A 14,183-nucleotide genomic window follows, 5' to 3' on the forward strand; every position below is an offset into this window, starting at 1 on the left:
TTGGTGTCCCCCTCAGGAATTGCTCTTGAGAAAATGTCATGTAATTGTCCCCTCCAAAGTTGATATCAGATTTTCGCCCCTGATCCTTTCTGAATTTAAAAGTAATCCTCGAAGTATTTCAAAAGTATCTGTAATCCGATTACAATATTTTAGCTGGTAACGTAACGGATTAGTTACCGTTTTTGAAATCCGCGCTCGAATCCCCGAGCTGATAAGGTAAAAATATGTCGTTCTGCCCCTGAACAAGGCAGTTAACCCACTGTCCAGGGGCCGTCATTGAAAATAGTGATGTGTTCTTAACTGACTTGCCTAGTTAAATAAAAGGTCAAATCAATTATAATAATAAATAAAACAAATCGCACATTTCCTAGTTCTGACTAACACATGAACCCGACATCATAGGCTACTATCCAGTCTTAATAGCTGGGGAGCGTTCAGCAGGACGTTTTGAACGTTCAGATATACGTATGTTGGGTCTATGTAGAACAAATATGCCTCTCCGGTATAAGGAGCTCTATTCACGGCATTTCTATCTGCAACGTTCGAAAACGTTTGGCAACTGAACGTGGCCTTGGGACGCTGGATGAAACGTTTTGAAAGCCGACGTCATGTGTAGGCGTGGCGTGTGACAGCGTGCCGGGAGTGCCTCGAGAAACCCACAGCAGAACAGTAAATCCAGTCTGGCCACCACGTTAACGTTTTAGTGGAATTTAGCCTACATTTTGCTCAACGTTACCCTCTGCTGCTAGTTAAAAAGGGGTTAATTAATAGCAGGCTATTTGAGAGGATAAGTTTGTAACTTACCTGCCCGACTGCGAAAAAAAGAGAACGCCCAGCTGCACAGCATCTCTCAAATCGAGGTGAGGTGTGCGCTCTCTCTCTGACTGATGCCGAGGCACCGCTGCCGTAGTGGATGAGAACCAGTACACCAGAAACGTTTGACATCTCTGTCGGAGCCCCAAACAGACAAGGCTACCTCCCACTTGATGACAGACGACATTTAAGTAAGTGTATATGTTGGCCAGTTGGTCAGCCCCACAGCTCTGCTGGCTTATAAATGTGTGCTACCTGCGCAAACTCTGACAGGCAGGCAGACTGGATTCTACAGAGAGCGACGTCCTCTGATATCGAGGTAGTGCTGGCATCGCCTCGCTGTATGGATACATGCGTTTACATTGTATCTTCTGTACAGAGTCCGTGTAAATCACTGTCTAGGCTGCGGATGTTGCAACACGACGATAATAGTATTAAATACTGTTCTTCAACTTTTTAGAGACCGGCATATCGGTCATGATGCTGTGGTCTGCAGTCGGTGGCGGTTAGTAGCTGATGTGCTGGTGACATGTCCATCTCCAGCTACAGATGTTGAAAAATAAGTTGTAATTTATGGGTCTGGACTGTAGCCAAAAACGGCTTGTTAAGGTTGTGTATTACAATGGCTCGTAGCCTATATGACATTGGTGCATGGCATATGGTAGCAAGGCAAAACACACCCGATCATTAGTTAGGCTTTAATATGCTCGTTATGTTGCCCATGGATCACCAGCCACAGTCGGTTAGCTACGGGGTGGAAATGACACGAGCACCCGTGGGGCGTGATCCTCAGACCGGGCAGCGCGCTCGAGACTGGTATTTTGCGTGTGCGTATTTGCACGTCATGGGTTGTGCTCTTCATCATGGCACCCACCCATGGCCAATGGTGGAACATTGTGTTTTTATCAGAATGACAGCCTACTACTGACTGATGTGGACACCGGCCTGATGGTGGGTTTGTACAGAGCTCCACACAGCCGAGGGTGTGGTTGGACACACATCCCAGCCAGCCTGTCAGACCAGCGGTGTAACCCCCCCCCCCCCAAATCTCCCAGGCATTCGGGATGATTTGACAGCTCATTAGAGTTGGCCGAAAGAAAAGAACGTCTCTGCCGGGTCCCTGACAGTAGCCTGCACCCCTCCACCACACTGTCGAACGGGTTTAGTGTTTGTCGAGAGTGAGACTAGCCTACACTACAGTACTGTATCTACACTACAGTACTGTACCTACACTACAGTACTGTACCTACACTACAGTACTGTACCTACACTACAGTACCTACACTACAGTACTGTACCTACACTACAGTACTGTACCTACACTACTGTACCTACACTACTGTACCTACACTACTGTACCTACACTACAGTACTGTACCTACACTACACTACTGTACCTACACTACTGTACCTACACTACAGTACTGTACCTACACTTCACTACTGTACCTACACTACAGTACAGTACCTACACTACAGTACATACACTACTGTACCTACACTACACTATGGTACCTACACTACACTACTGTACCTACACTACAGTACCTACACTATACTACAGTACCTACAGTACAGTACCTACAGTGCTGTACCTACACTACAGTACTGTACCTACACTACAGTACCTACACTACTGTACCTACACTACTGTACCTGCACTACAGTACCGTACCTACCGGGGAAGCCAAGCCAGAAAAAAAGACACATTACAACAATATGAGGTGTGATAATTGCGTTGTTTGCTCTATAACTTATTCATATGCCTTGCGACCGTGATATATGCCTAAAGGCTAAAGCCGAGTCAAAATGAAGACAGTGGCAGAATAAATTCAACCACCCCTTTGTTTCATTACAAAACGGGAGAGCAACCTGTCTGGTGAAGTCCACAACGCATATTACATGTAACAAACAGTTACATGACCTGCAGCATGGTAAAGAAAGTTCATGTTTCTGACATTTTCAGACAACTAAATAACTATTGATTTAGTACCATGGAGAATTACTGCAAGTTGCAAAGAAAACAGGAGCAGCCTCCACTATTCCAGCCTCACTTCTGCTTAGTCTAATACAGTCACAACTAAAATAAACCAGAAATAATTTAGTCCAATCAATATAAACTAAATATAATGTGGCTTCCATGGTTCTGATTTGTGTGTTTGTGTGTTCATGCAAGAGGAAAATACATATTGACTCGCTCTACTTCAAATCAAATGTTATTGGTCACATACACATGGTTAGCAGATGTTAATGCGAGTGTAGTGAAATGCTTGTGCTTCTAGTTCCGACCATGTAGTAATATATAAGTCATCTAACAATTTCACAACAACTACCTTATACACACAAGTGTACTTGTAGGGAAACGCCAATGCCCTCCTCTCGTTCATGTTTATGAAACGTCTATGACTGTCATACAGTACACACATTTATTTTTGTTGACCTACTGTAGGCTGCTAAAATGCTTGCTCGCTAGCTAGCAAGTTTACATTAGCCTTCTACATCTAGCTACATACTGAACGTGTAATGTATTTTATGGTTGGATGAGTTGGCCGAAAGAATCGCCATTTTAATCATTGGCCAGTACAGATAATTAAGTAAAACCATAAATCCATCCATCATTTAGGAAAAGGACCATTTGAGCTAGCCAGCCACCGGAGTACAACAACACAACGAGATGCAACAGTTCAAGTTGTTTCTATTGATGACATATTTCTCTGTGATAGGAGTGAAGCCAACTCCGATCTGGTAAAAAGAAAATCGAACTGGTTTCTCTTGACACTTTTTTTCACAGTTGAGCTCGCTCCGTTTAGCTCAATGCCGACGGGCTGTTATTTTATAGGCCAAATGCTCGCTGGCTTCCGGTTGGATTCAATGCTACGAGCAGCAACAATGTCATACTTTTTATAACCAGATAGCGTCAGATATATGGCCTACACATACTTAGACAGAGGGGCGCTGCTTCTCCGGTGAGATACATTCAGCCTCCTGCAAATTGAAGGAAAATGATGAAAACATACATTATCTTATGTTTTATTTTTTCTTGGAAGTCTAGCTTCTCTTGGCATCCATGAGTTTATGCCACTGATGATTTCTCCAAGTGGACACACTACATATGTGGCGTGCTTACATCATTATTGATGGAGGATCGCAGATGCTTTGGGTGTGTGTGTGTGCACATGGGGATGAACCCAAATGTGCCATCAGGTTGACTTTTTCCTAAATGGATTGTGGTACGGAAACATCGACCTAGAATAGGGCAACATCTTTAGGGCAACATCTGCCTGCCCTAGACTGTTTGCTCTTTCCTCCTCCCCTAACTCACCCCTTCTCCTCTAACCCTCAAGCTCCTGACAGTAGTCGCCCCTTCCCTGTTATCCCTGCCCTTCTAATACATTTAGTATTGCCCTGCTCCGCCTTCCCTCCCTCACATTTCACACGGAGAAGTACTCTCTCCTTGCTTTCAATGCTGGGTCTGTATCCCTGTTCCTCACCTCTGACCTCCTAGCCCTCTCTCCTTAGCCTTGAGAAGGGTTAGAGGTAAGAGAGACCCTCCTAGAAGTAGTTTAATGAAAGCAGTGATGGGTTTCACACCCACAGATAGTCAGGCAGCAGTGTGGAGTGGACATTTAGCCCAGTGCTTTCAGATTGTGAGATGGAGAGGGGGGGGGGGGGTGAGAAGGGGGAGATGGAGATAGAGAGGGCGAGGCTTAACGAGATTACTGGATGCCCTATCATCTGTGTGTGAGGGGATGAGGAGGGGCGGCTACTGCTGACACACACAGCCAGACACCGATAGACAGACACACACAGATAGACAGACAAACACACACAGACACAGATAGACAGACAGTCACATGATGGTCCTACCAATGAGCACCCAACCGCTGCCTATTAACACAGAACAGCCACACCTCTGCTGTACGATCGCACCCTCTCCTATATAAGTCCCATCCATTGCTGCATCACATTCAGCATAGTAGTACTTTAAATAGACTGCATGATTAGTGTTGAGCCCTGCGCCCCCTCCCTTCACCAAACACTGCAGCGCCCATCATGACTTGGACTGTTGTGATTATAGAGTTGTTTGTATACATGGTTGCTGTGTGTGAATGACTAGACGGTAGTTATGTGTTTGTATTGGTCCAGTCATTGTGTGTGAACTTGGCTGTTAGTGTGGTGTATGGGTACGGGATCATTTTATCAGAGTATTGTGTGGTTTTGACAGTATTATGGTTGTTTGTTGTTTTTTTGTGAGTAGCATTGCAATTATGGTGCAGTTGGGTTTCGGTGTGGTGTGTGTGAATTGGATTGCTGTTATGTTTTCTTGCCACATTACCCTGCTCTGCAGTTACCCAACCTCCCAGCCACTTAACCATAGCCAGTGGTGTAAAGCACTTAAGTAGTACTTTAAAGTATTTTTTACTTAAGTCTTTTTTTTGTACTTTATATTTTTGACTACTTTTACTTCACTACATTCCTAAAGAAAATCATGTACTTTTTACTCCATACATTTTCCCTGACACCCAAAAGTATTAGTTACAATTTGAATGCTTAGCAGGACAGTAAAAAGAAGTGTTGGAGTGTGCCCCTGGCTGTCAAAAAAAGTTAGCATTTACTTTTACTTTGTACTTTTACTCAAGTATGACAATTGAGTACTTTTTCTACCACTGTACTTAAGTACATTTTACTCAAGTAATATTTTACTGGGTGACTTTCACTTTTACTTGAGTCATTTTATATTAAGGTATCTATACCTTTACTCAAGTATGACAATTGGGTACTTTTCCACCTCTGACCATAGCCCTGTAGTTACCCAATCTTCCAGCCACTGAACCGTAGGCCTATCGTTACCCAACCTCCCAGCCACTGAACCGTAGGCCTATCGTTACCCAACCTCCCAGCCACTGAACCGTAGGCCTATCGTTACCCAACCTCCCAGCCACTGAACCGTAGGCCTATCGTTACCCAACCTCCCAGCCACTGAACCGTAGGCCTATCGTTACCCAACCTCCCAGCCACTGAACCGTAGGCCTATCGTTACCCAACCTCCCAGCCACTGAACCGTAGGCCTATCGTTACCCAACCTCCCAGCCACTGAACCGTAGGCCTATCGTTACCCAACCTCCCAGCCACTGAACCGTAGGCCTATCGTTCCCCAACCGTAGGCCTATCGTTACCCAACCTCCCAGCCACTGAACTGGGGCCTGGAGTCTGGCCGGACCTGTTCTGTAAATCCACAGTCTGCTCGTTCTCTCGCTCTCTGCTGCAGCTTTTATTACAGCACAACCTGCTGAGACCACAGACTAGTGTACGTGTAAGAATCCTGTTGGGAAGTAATGTACAGTATGTGTTGAGTGTGCATCCTTCCTTCCTTCCTTCCTTCCTTCCTTCCTTCCTTCCTTCCCTCCCTCCCTTCTCCCCTCCCTCTTATAGGTTAATTCCCAGCCCAGACAGTGTGGGGTGTAGTATTTGTGTATAAGGGTTTGTGTTATGTGTACTTATTGGATTTTCTCTCGCTGTCTCACTTCAGTCACTTTGGTTAAGTTAATGTTTAACCCATCTCTGTCTGTGTATGTCTGTGGGCTCTGTTCTGCAGACTGGCCATCTGTGTTTGGTCATGAGCTCTCAGCTCCAGGCCAGTCTAAAGGCATCTGCCTTCACTGCTGCACTACTATTGCACTGAACTTATCAGATTATAGCTGCTACAGTCATTTCTGTAGTGTGGAAATACACCTTTACTACAATGTAGTACAGAGTAGTACAGAGTACACTATGTCAATTATGGTACCACAATAAAGGCCCACTCAGTACAATGTAGTGTTAACCAAAGTATAGGCCTCAGGGGTGGAAGGCTCCGGAAGGAAGGTGTGTTGTAAATAATACCACATTGTCTGGCGTAGGTTCAGGTTGGTCGTTTGGCCCAGCCGGTTCTGCTCGGGTTCTGGGTTCTCCTGTGTGGTGAGTATCAGTACTGAGGCATAGCTTCAGTTGTTGGTGAGACTGAGAGGCAGTGTCTGGGACTCACATCTGAACTTCTGATGGTAGTGTTTTGGGAATTTGTTCTGTCAGTTCCTAGTGTTTTGGGTATTTGTTCTGTCAGTTCCTAGTGTTTTGGTTATTTGTTCTGTCAGTTCCTAGTGTTTTGGTTATTTGTTCTGTCAGTTCCTAGTGTTTTGGGTATTTGTTCTGTCAGTTCCTAGTGTTTTGGGAATTTGTTCTGTCAGTTCCTAGTGTTTTGGGTATTTGTTCTGTCAGTTCCTAGTGTTTTGGGAATTTGTTCTGTCAGTTCCTAGTGTTTTGGGTATTTGTTCTGTCAGTTCCTAGTGTTTTGGGTATTTGTTCTGTCAGTTCCTAGTGTTTTGGGTATTTGTTCTGTCAGTTCCTAGTGTTTTGGGTATTTGTTCTGTCAGTTCCTAGTGTTTTGGGTATTTGTTCTGTCAGTTCCTAGTGTTTTGGGTATTTGTTCTGTCAGTTCCTAGTGTTTTGGGTATTTGTTCTGTCAGTTCCTAGTGTTTTGGGTATTTGTTCTGTCAGTTCCTAGTGTTTTGGTTATTTGTTCTGTCAGTTCCTAGTGTTTTGGGTATTTGTTCTGTCAGTTCCTAGTGTTTTGGGAATTTGTTCTGTCAGTTCCTAGTGTTTTGGGAATTTGTTCTGTCAGTTCCTAGTGTTTTGGTTATTTGTTCTGTCAGTTCCTAGTGTTTTGGTTATTTGTTCTGTCAGTTCCTAGTGTTTTGTGTATTTGTTCTGTCAGTTCCTAGTGTTTTTGGGAATTTGTTCTGTCAGTTCCTAGTGTTTTGGTTATTTGTTCTGTCAGTTCCTAGTGTTTTGTGTATTTGTTCTGTCAGTTCCTAGTGTTTTGGGAATTTGTTCTGTCAGTTCCTAGTGTTTTGGTTATTTGTTCTGTCAGTTCCTAGTGTTTTGTGTATTTGTTCTGTCAGTTCCTAGTGTTTTGGGAATTTGTTCTGTCAGTTCCTAGTGTTTTGGGTATTTGTTCTGTCAGTTCCTAGTGTTTTGGGTATTTGTTCTGTCAGTTCCTAGTGTTTTGGGTATTTGTTCTGTCAGTTCCTAGTGTTTTGGGTATTTGTTCTGTCAGTTCCTAGTGTTTTGGGTATTTGTTCTGTCAGTTCCTAGTGTTTTGGGTATTTGTTCTGTCAGTTCCTAGTGTTTTGGTTATTTGTTCTGTCAGTTCCTAGTGTTTTGGGTATTTGTTCTGTCAGTTCCTAGTGTTTTGGTTATTTGTTCTGTCAGTTCCTAGTGTTTTGTGTATTTGTTCTGTCAGTTCCTAGTGTTTTGGGAATTTGTTCTGTCAGTTCCTAGTGTTTTGGGAATTTGTTCTGTCAGTTCCTAGTGTTTTGGTTATTTGTTCTGTCAGTTCCTAGTGTTTTGTGTATTTGTTCTGTCAGTTCCTAGTGTTTTGTGTATTTGTTCTGTCAGTTCCTAGTGTTTTGGTTATTTGTTCTGTCAGTTCCTAGTGTTTTGGTTATTTGTTCTGTCAGTTCCTAGTGTTTTGTGTATTTGTTCTGTCAGTTCCTAGTGTTTTGGGTATTTGTTCTGTCAGTTCCTAGTGTTTTGGGAATTTGTTCTGTCAGTTCCTAGTGTTTTGTGTATTTGTTCTGTCAGTTCCTAGTGTTTTGTGTATTTGTTCTGTCAGTTCCTAGTGTTTTGGGAATTTGTTCTGTCAGTTCCTAGTGTTTTGGTTATTTGTTCTGTCAGTTCCTAGTGTTTTGGGTATTGCTTCTGTGTGATGCTTGACTGTTTGGAGCATTTGGGCGAGTTCAAAAGGGAAGCCTCTTGGAAAAAATAAATACAAAATTGACCAGTATTCTGCCACTGTGTACTCTGTTTAGGGCCAAATAGTGCTCTCGCTCTGTGTTGTGAAAGTCCTCAGAAGTATTTCCTCATTAAGTCACCTTCTTCAACTCTGTTGTGTAATTAAGCCCTTTGTTGTGTTTGATAAGCAGATTGTCTCATTTTAACTAGCTAGACCTCAGAGGAGCTGTTCCGTCTTTCGCACTGGCTCCCTTTTATACGACTGACTGATTAAACATGGAACCATGATCACATGATTGCTATAAATAGAGTGTGTGTGTGTATACACTAGTGGGTGTATGAATTAGTTGTGTAGACCAGTGAGAGTTATGGCTCTGTTAATGCAGAGGATTTGATGGTAATGGTTCTATATTACAGGTAGTCTCTCTCACGGAATAGGTTTTTAGAGACCTATTCAAATCGAGGTCAAATAACTCCATATGGTTGGATGAGGTCTGTCTATGTGTCACGTTGTATAAAGACAGGTGCAGGAATAATAAAACTTTTTTTTTTCTCTACCCAAAATAGTGTACGTCATGAACATGACAGAGAACGAAGCCCAAAACAAACACGTACATATAAACTAGAGATCGACCCATTATGATTTTTCAACGCCGATACCGATTATTGGAGGACCAAAAAAAGTCCAGCAAAACCCAAGAAAATGGGAAAACCGTGACACATGTGACACACGTGTAAACACGTATATCAAACAATCCCGCACAACCAGTAGGTGGGCCTGCTGGATAATAAAGCCCAACCAATCAGCCTAAAATGAACACAGCGGAAACCAATAAACAGAAAGGGGGAATAGGGATCAGTGGCAGATAGTAGGCCGGTGACGACGACCGCCGAGCGCCACCCGAACAGGAAGGGGAGCCACCTTCGGTAGGACTCGTGACAGTACACCCCCCCCCCCCCCCAACGCGCGGCCCTCGCAGCAAAAATGGAGATTACTGATTGTTATGAAAACTTAAAATTGGCCATGCCGATTAATCGGTCGACCTCTACTATAAACTCAGAAAAAAAATAAAAGTCCCTTTTTCAGGACCCTGTCTTTCAAAGATAATTCGTAAAAACCCAAATAACTTCACAGATCATCATTGTAAAGGGTTTAAACACTGTTTCCCATGTGTGTGCAATGAACCATAATCATATTTTATTTATTTATTTTTTTACCTTTATTTAACTAGGCAAGTCAGTTAAGAACAAATTCTTATTTTCAATGACGGCCTAGGAACAGTGGGTTAACTGCTTGTTCAGAGGCAGAACGACAGGTTTGTACCTTGTCAGCTCGGGGATTTGAACTTGCAACCTTCCGGTTACTAGCCCAACGCTCTAACCACTAGGCTTGATTAATTAATGAACATGCAACCGTGGAATGGTCGTTAAGACACTAAGAGCTTACAGACGGTAGGCAATTAAGGTCCCAGTTATGAAAACTTAGGACACTAAAGAGGCCTTTCTACTGACTCTGGAAAAACACCAAAAGAAAGATACCCAGGGTCCCTGCTCATCTGTGTGAATGTCCCTTAGGCATGCTGCAAGGAGGCATGGGGCCTGCAGATGTGGCCAGGGCAATAAATTGCAATGTCCGTGCTGTGAGACGCCTAACACAGCACTACAGGAAGACAGGACAGACAGCTGATCGTCCTCATCCTGACATGACCCTCCAGCATGACAATGCCACCAGCCGTACTGCTCGTTCTGTGCATGATTTCCTGCAAGACAGGAATGTCAGTGTTCTGCCATGGCCAGCAAAGAGCCCGTTGAGCACGTCTGGGACTTGTTGGATTGGAGTGTGAGGGTAAGGTGCATTCCCTCCAGAAATGTCTGGGAACTTGTAGATGCTTTGGTGGAAGAGTGGGGTAACATCTCACAGCAAGACCTGGCAAGTCTGGTGCAGTCCATGAGGAGATGCACTGCAGTACTTAATGCAGTACTTAATACACCAGATACTGACTGACTTCTGATTTTGACCCCCCCCCCCCCCCCCTTGTTCAGGGACACATTATTCAATTTCTGTTAGTCACATGTTCAGTTTGTCTCAGTTGTTGAATCTTATTATATTCATACACATTTTTACACATGTTACGTTTGCTGAAAAAAAACGCAGTTGACAGTGAGAGGATGTTTTTTTTCTTCTGAGTTTATATGACACAGGGCTGTAACCCAAACAAAGAGTGAGGTGTAAACCTCTAATAAATACACTGGACGAGACCCGTAATAACAATACACGGGACGAGACCCGTAATAACAATACACGGGAAGAGACCTGTAATAACAATACACTGGAAGAGACCTGTAATAACAATACACTGGACGAGACCCGTAATAACAATACACGGGACGAGACCCGTAATAACAATATACGGGAAGAGACCTGTAATAACAATACACTGGAAGAGACCTGTAATAACAATACACTGGAAGAGACCTGTAATAACAATACACGGGAAGAGACCTGTAATAACAATACACTGGAAGAGACCTGTAATAACAATACACGGGAAGAGACCTGTAATAACAATACACGGGAAGAGACCTGTAATAACAATACACGGGAAGAGACCTGTAATAACAATACACGGGACGAGACCTGTAATAACAATACACGGGACGAGACCCGTAATAACAATACACGGGACGAGACCCGTAATAACAATACACGGGAAGAGACCCGTAATAACAATACACGGGAAGAGACCCGTAATAACAATACACGGGAAGAGACCTGTAATAACAATACACTGGAAGAGACTTGTAATAACAATACACGGGAAGAGACCTGTAATAACAATACACGGGAAGAGACCCGTAATAACAATACACTGGAAGAGACCTGTAAGAACAATACACTGGAAGAGACTTGTAATAACAATACACGGGAAGAGACCTGTAATAACAATACACTGGAAGAGACCCGTAATAACAATACACTGGACGAGACCTGTAATAACAATACACTGGAAGAGACCTGTAATAACAATACACGGGAAGAGACCCGTAATAACAATACACGGGAAGAGACCTGTAATAACAATACACTGGAAGAGACCTGTAATAACAATACACTGGACGAGACCCGTAATAACAATACACGGGACGAGACCCGTAATAACAATACACGGGAAGAGACCTGTAATAACAATACACTGGAAGAGACCTGTAATAACAATACACTGGAAGAGACCTGTAATAACAATACACGGGAAGAGACCTGTAATAACAATACACTGGAAGAGACCTGTAATAACAATATACGGGAAGAGACCTGTAATAACAATACACGGGAAGAGACCTGTAATAACAATACACGGGAAGAGACCTGTAATAACAATACACGGGAAGAGACCTGTAATAACAATACACGGGACGAGACCTGTAATAACAATACACGGGACGAGACCCGTAATAACAATACACGGGACGAGACCCGTAATAACAATACACTGGAAGAGACCCGTAATAACAATACACGGGAAGAGACCTGTAATAACAATACACTGGAAGAGACTTGTAATAACAATACACGGGAAGAGACCTGTAATAACAATACACGGGAAGAGACCTGTAATAACAATACACTGGACGAGACCTGTAATAACAATACACTGGACGAGACCCGTAATAACAATACACTGGAAGAGACCCGTAATAACAATACACGGGAAGAGACCCGTAATAACAATACACGGGAAGAGACCTGTAATAACAATACACTGGAAGAGACTTGTAATAACAATACACGGGAAGAGACCTGTAATAACAATACACGGGAAGAGACCTGTAATAACAATATACGGGAAGAGACCTGTAATAACAATACACGGGAAGAGACCTGTAATAACAATACACAGGAAGAGACCTGTAATAACAATACACGGGAAGAGACCCGTAATAACAATACACGGGAAGAGACCTGTAATAACAAGTGCACACTAACACGGTAACACGCAAGCCGATACAAGAGAGCACAGGTACTCACAAGACCAACGGACATGGAACAATAATCAGCAAGGACAATGGGGAACAGAGGGCACATATATACACATACTAATCAGGGAGAATGTGCGTAATGAGACAAGACAGTCCGGGTTGGGGGTAATCATCCAGTTCAGTGATGCCTAGAAGGCGGGTGACGTAGACCTCCGGAGCTGGTGAACGGAATGAGCAGCAGTACTGGGGGAATCCGTGACACTATGTAAACGTTAACCCTCATGGGTAGGTTTGAGAGAGTTCTGCTACTATGAGTGGTATTTAGTGTTAGTTTGTCCTTTACCCTCATAAAACAGCACAGCTTCCAATATTACATTCCTGCTTTTCATGGGACCTTTGGAACATCTGTTCCAGGGATGTGAGGTGGATGTCTTTGATGTTTTACTAGGCTTACCAAGGAGGGGAACCCCTCCCCCATGTGTTACTGGGTTTAATTTCCGTCTAAAACTTGGGCTGGATTCCATTATGAAATTTGTTTGCCCTTTTCCTTTGACTTAGTATAGTAGTCGACAACCTATTGAAGGCTTCCTACTGTTGTCTGTTGTCTTGTGTTTTTAAAGAACATGTAGGGTCACTTCCAGAGGGAGGGGTTTAGACGAGGGGATGAGTAAAGCTGTCAACAAAGAGACAGTCACTACTTGAGCCTTGTCATTCACATTCCAAAACATAGATTAGGAAATGTGCTTGGAATTCATATCGACAAATCCACCCTGCAATTGGCCACTAATTAAAGTACACCCATAAACACACATTGAGCTACCGGCTGAGACATGCTTCTCTTCCTGTTGGTATTGATTGCGCAAACAATTGATTCAACAAACATAGGATGCCCCTTCCCTTGAAATATGAGCTTAGCTTCTGGACTCATTCTGGTGAGGAATGAATGAATGAATGAATGTATTTGTGTTAGTGTAATTCAATGCTAGTTTTAATAGATATTAGTCTGAATAGATGTTAGTGTTAATAGATGCTAGTGTTAATACAGTATATCACAAAAGTGAGTACACCCCTCACAGTTTAGTAAATATTTGAGTATATCTTTTCATGTGGCAACACTGAAGAAATGACACTTTGCTACCATAAAGTAGTGCGTGTACAGCTTATATAACAGTTTCAATTTGCTGTCCCCTCAAAATAACTCAACATACAGCCATTAATGTCTAAACCGCTGGCAACAAAAGTGAGTAGACCCCTAAGTGAAAATGTCCAAATTGGGCCCAATTAGCCATTTTCCCTCCCCGGTGTCATGTGACTCATTAGTGTTACAAGGTCTCAGGTGTGAATGGGGAGCAGGTGTGTTATATTTGGTGTCATCGCTCTCACACACTGACTGGTCACTGGAAGTTCAACATGGCAGTTCAACATGGCACCTCATGGCAAAGAACTCTCTGAGGATCTGAAAAAAATAATTGTTGCTCTACATAAAGATGGCCTGGGCTATAAGAAGATTGCCAAGACCATGAAACTGAGCTGCAGCACGGTGGCCAAGACCATACAGCGGTTTAACTGGACAGGTTCCACTCAGAACAGGCCTTGCCATGGTCGACCAAAGAAGTTGAGTG

The 14,183-nt window shown here is 43.2% G+C and overlaps 1 protein-coding gene across 1 annotated transcript in view; it reads left to right on the forward strand.

The window, feature by feature from the left end:
• The first annotated feature begins 610 nt into the window (after nt 1–610).
• The window catches only part of LOC110504413 (janus kinase and microtubule-interacting protein 1), a 63,122-nt gene continuing 49,549 nt past the window's right edge, over nt 611–14,183 (forward strand). Inside the window, exon 1 of the mRNA XM_036969804.1 lies at nt 611–1,004. The gene's annotated coding sequence lies outside the window, so the exon portion shown is untranslated. The remainder of the gene's footprint in view (nt 1,005–14,183) is intronic.

This window comes from Oncorhynchus mykiss, chromosome 31 (assembly GCF_013265735.2).
Source record: "Oncorhynchus mykiss isolate Arlee chromosome 31, USDA_OmykA_1.1, whole genome shotgun sequence".
NCBI classification, from domain to species: Eukaryota; Metazoa; Chordata; class Actinopteri; order Salmoniformes; family Salmonidae; genus Oncorhynchus; species Oncorhynchus mykiss.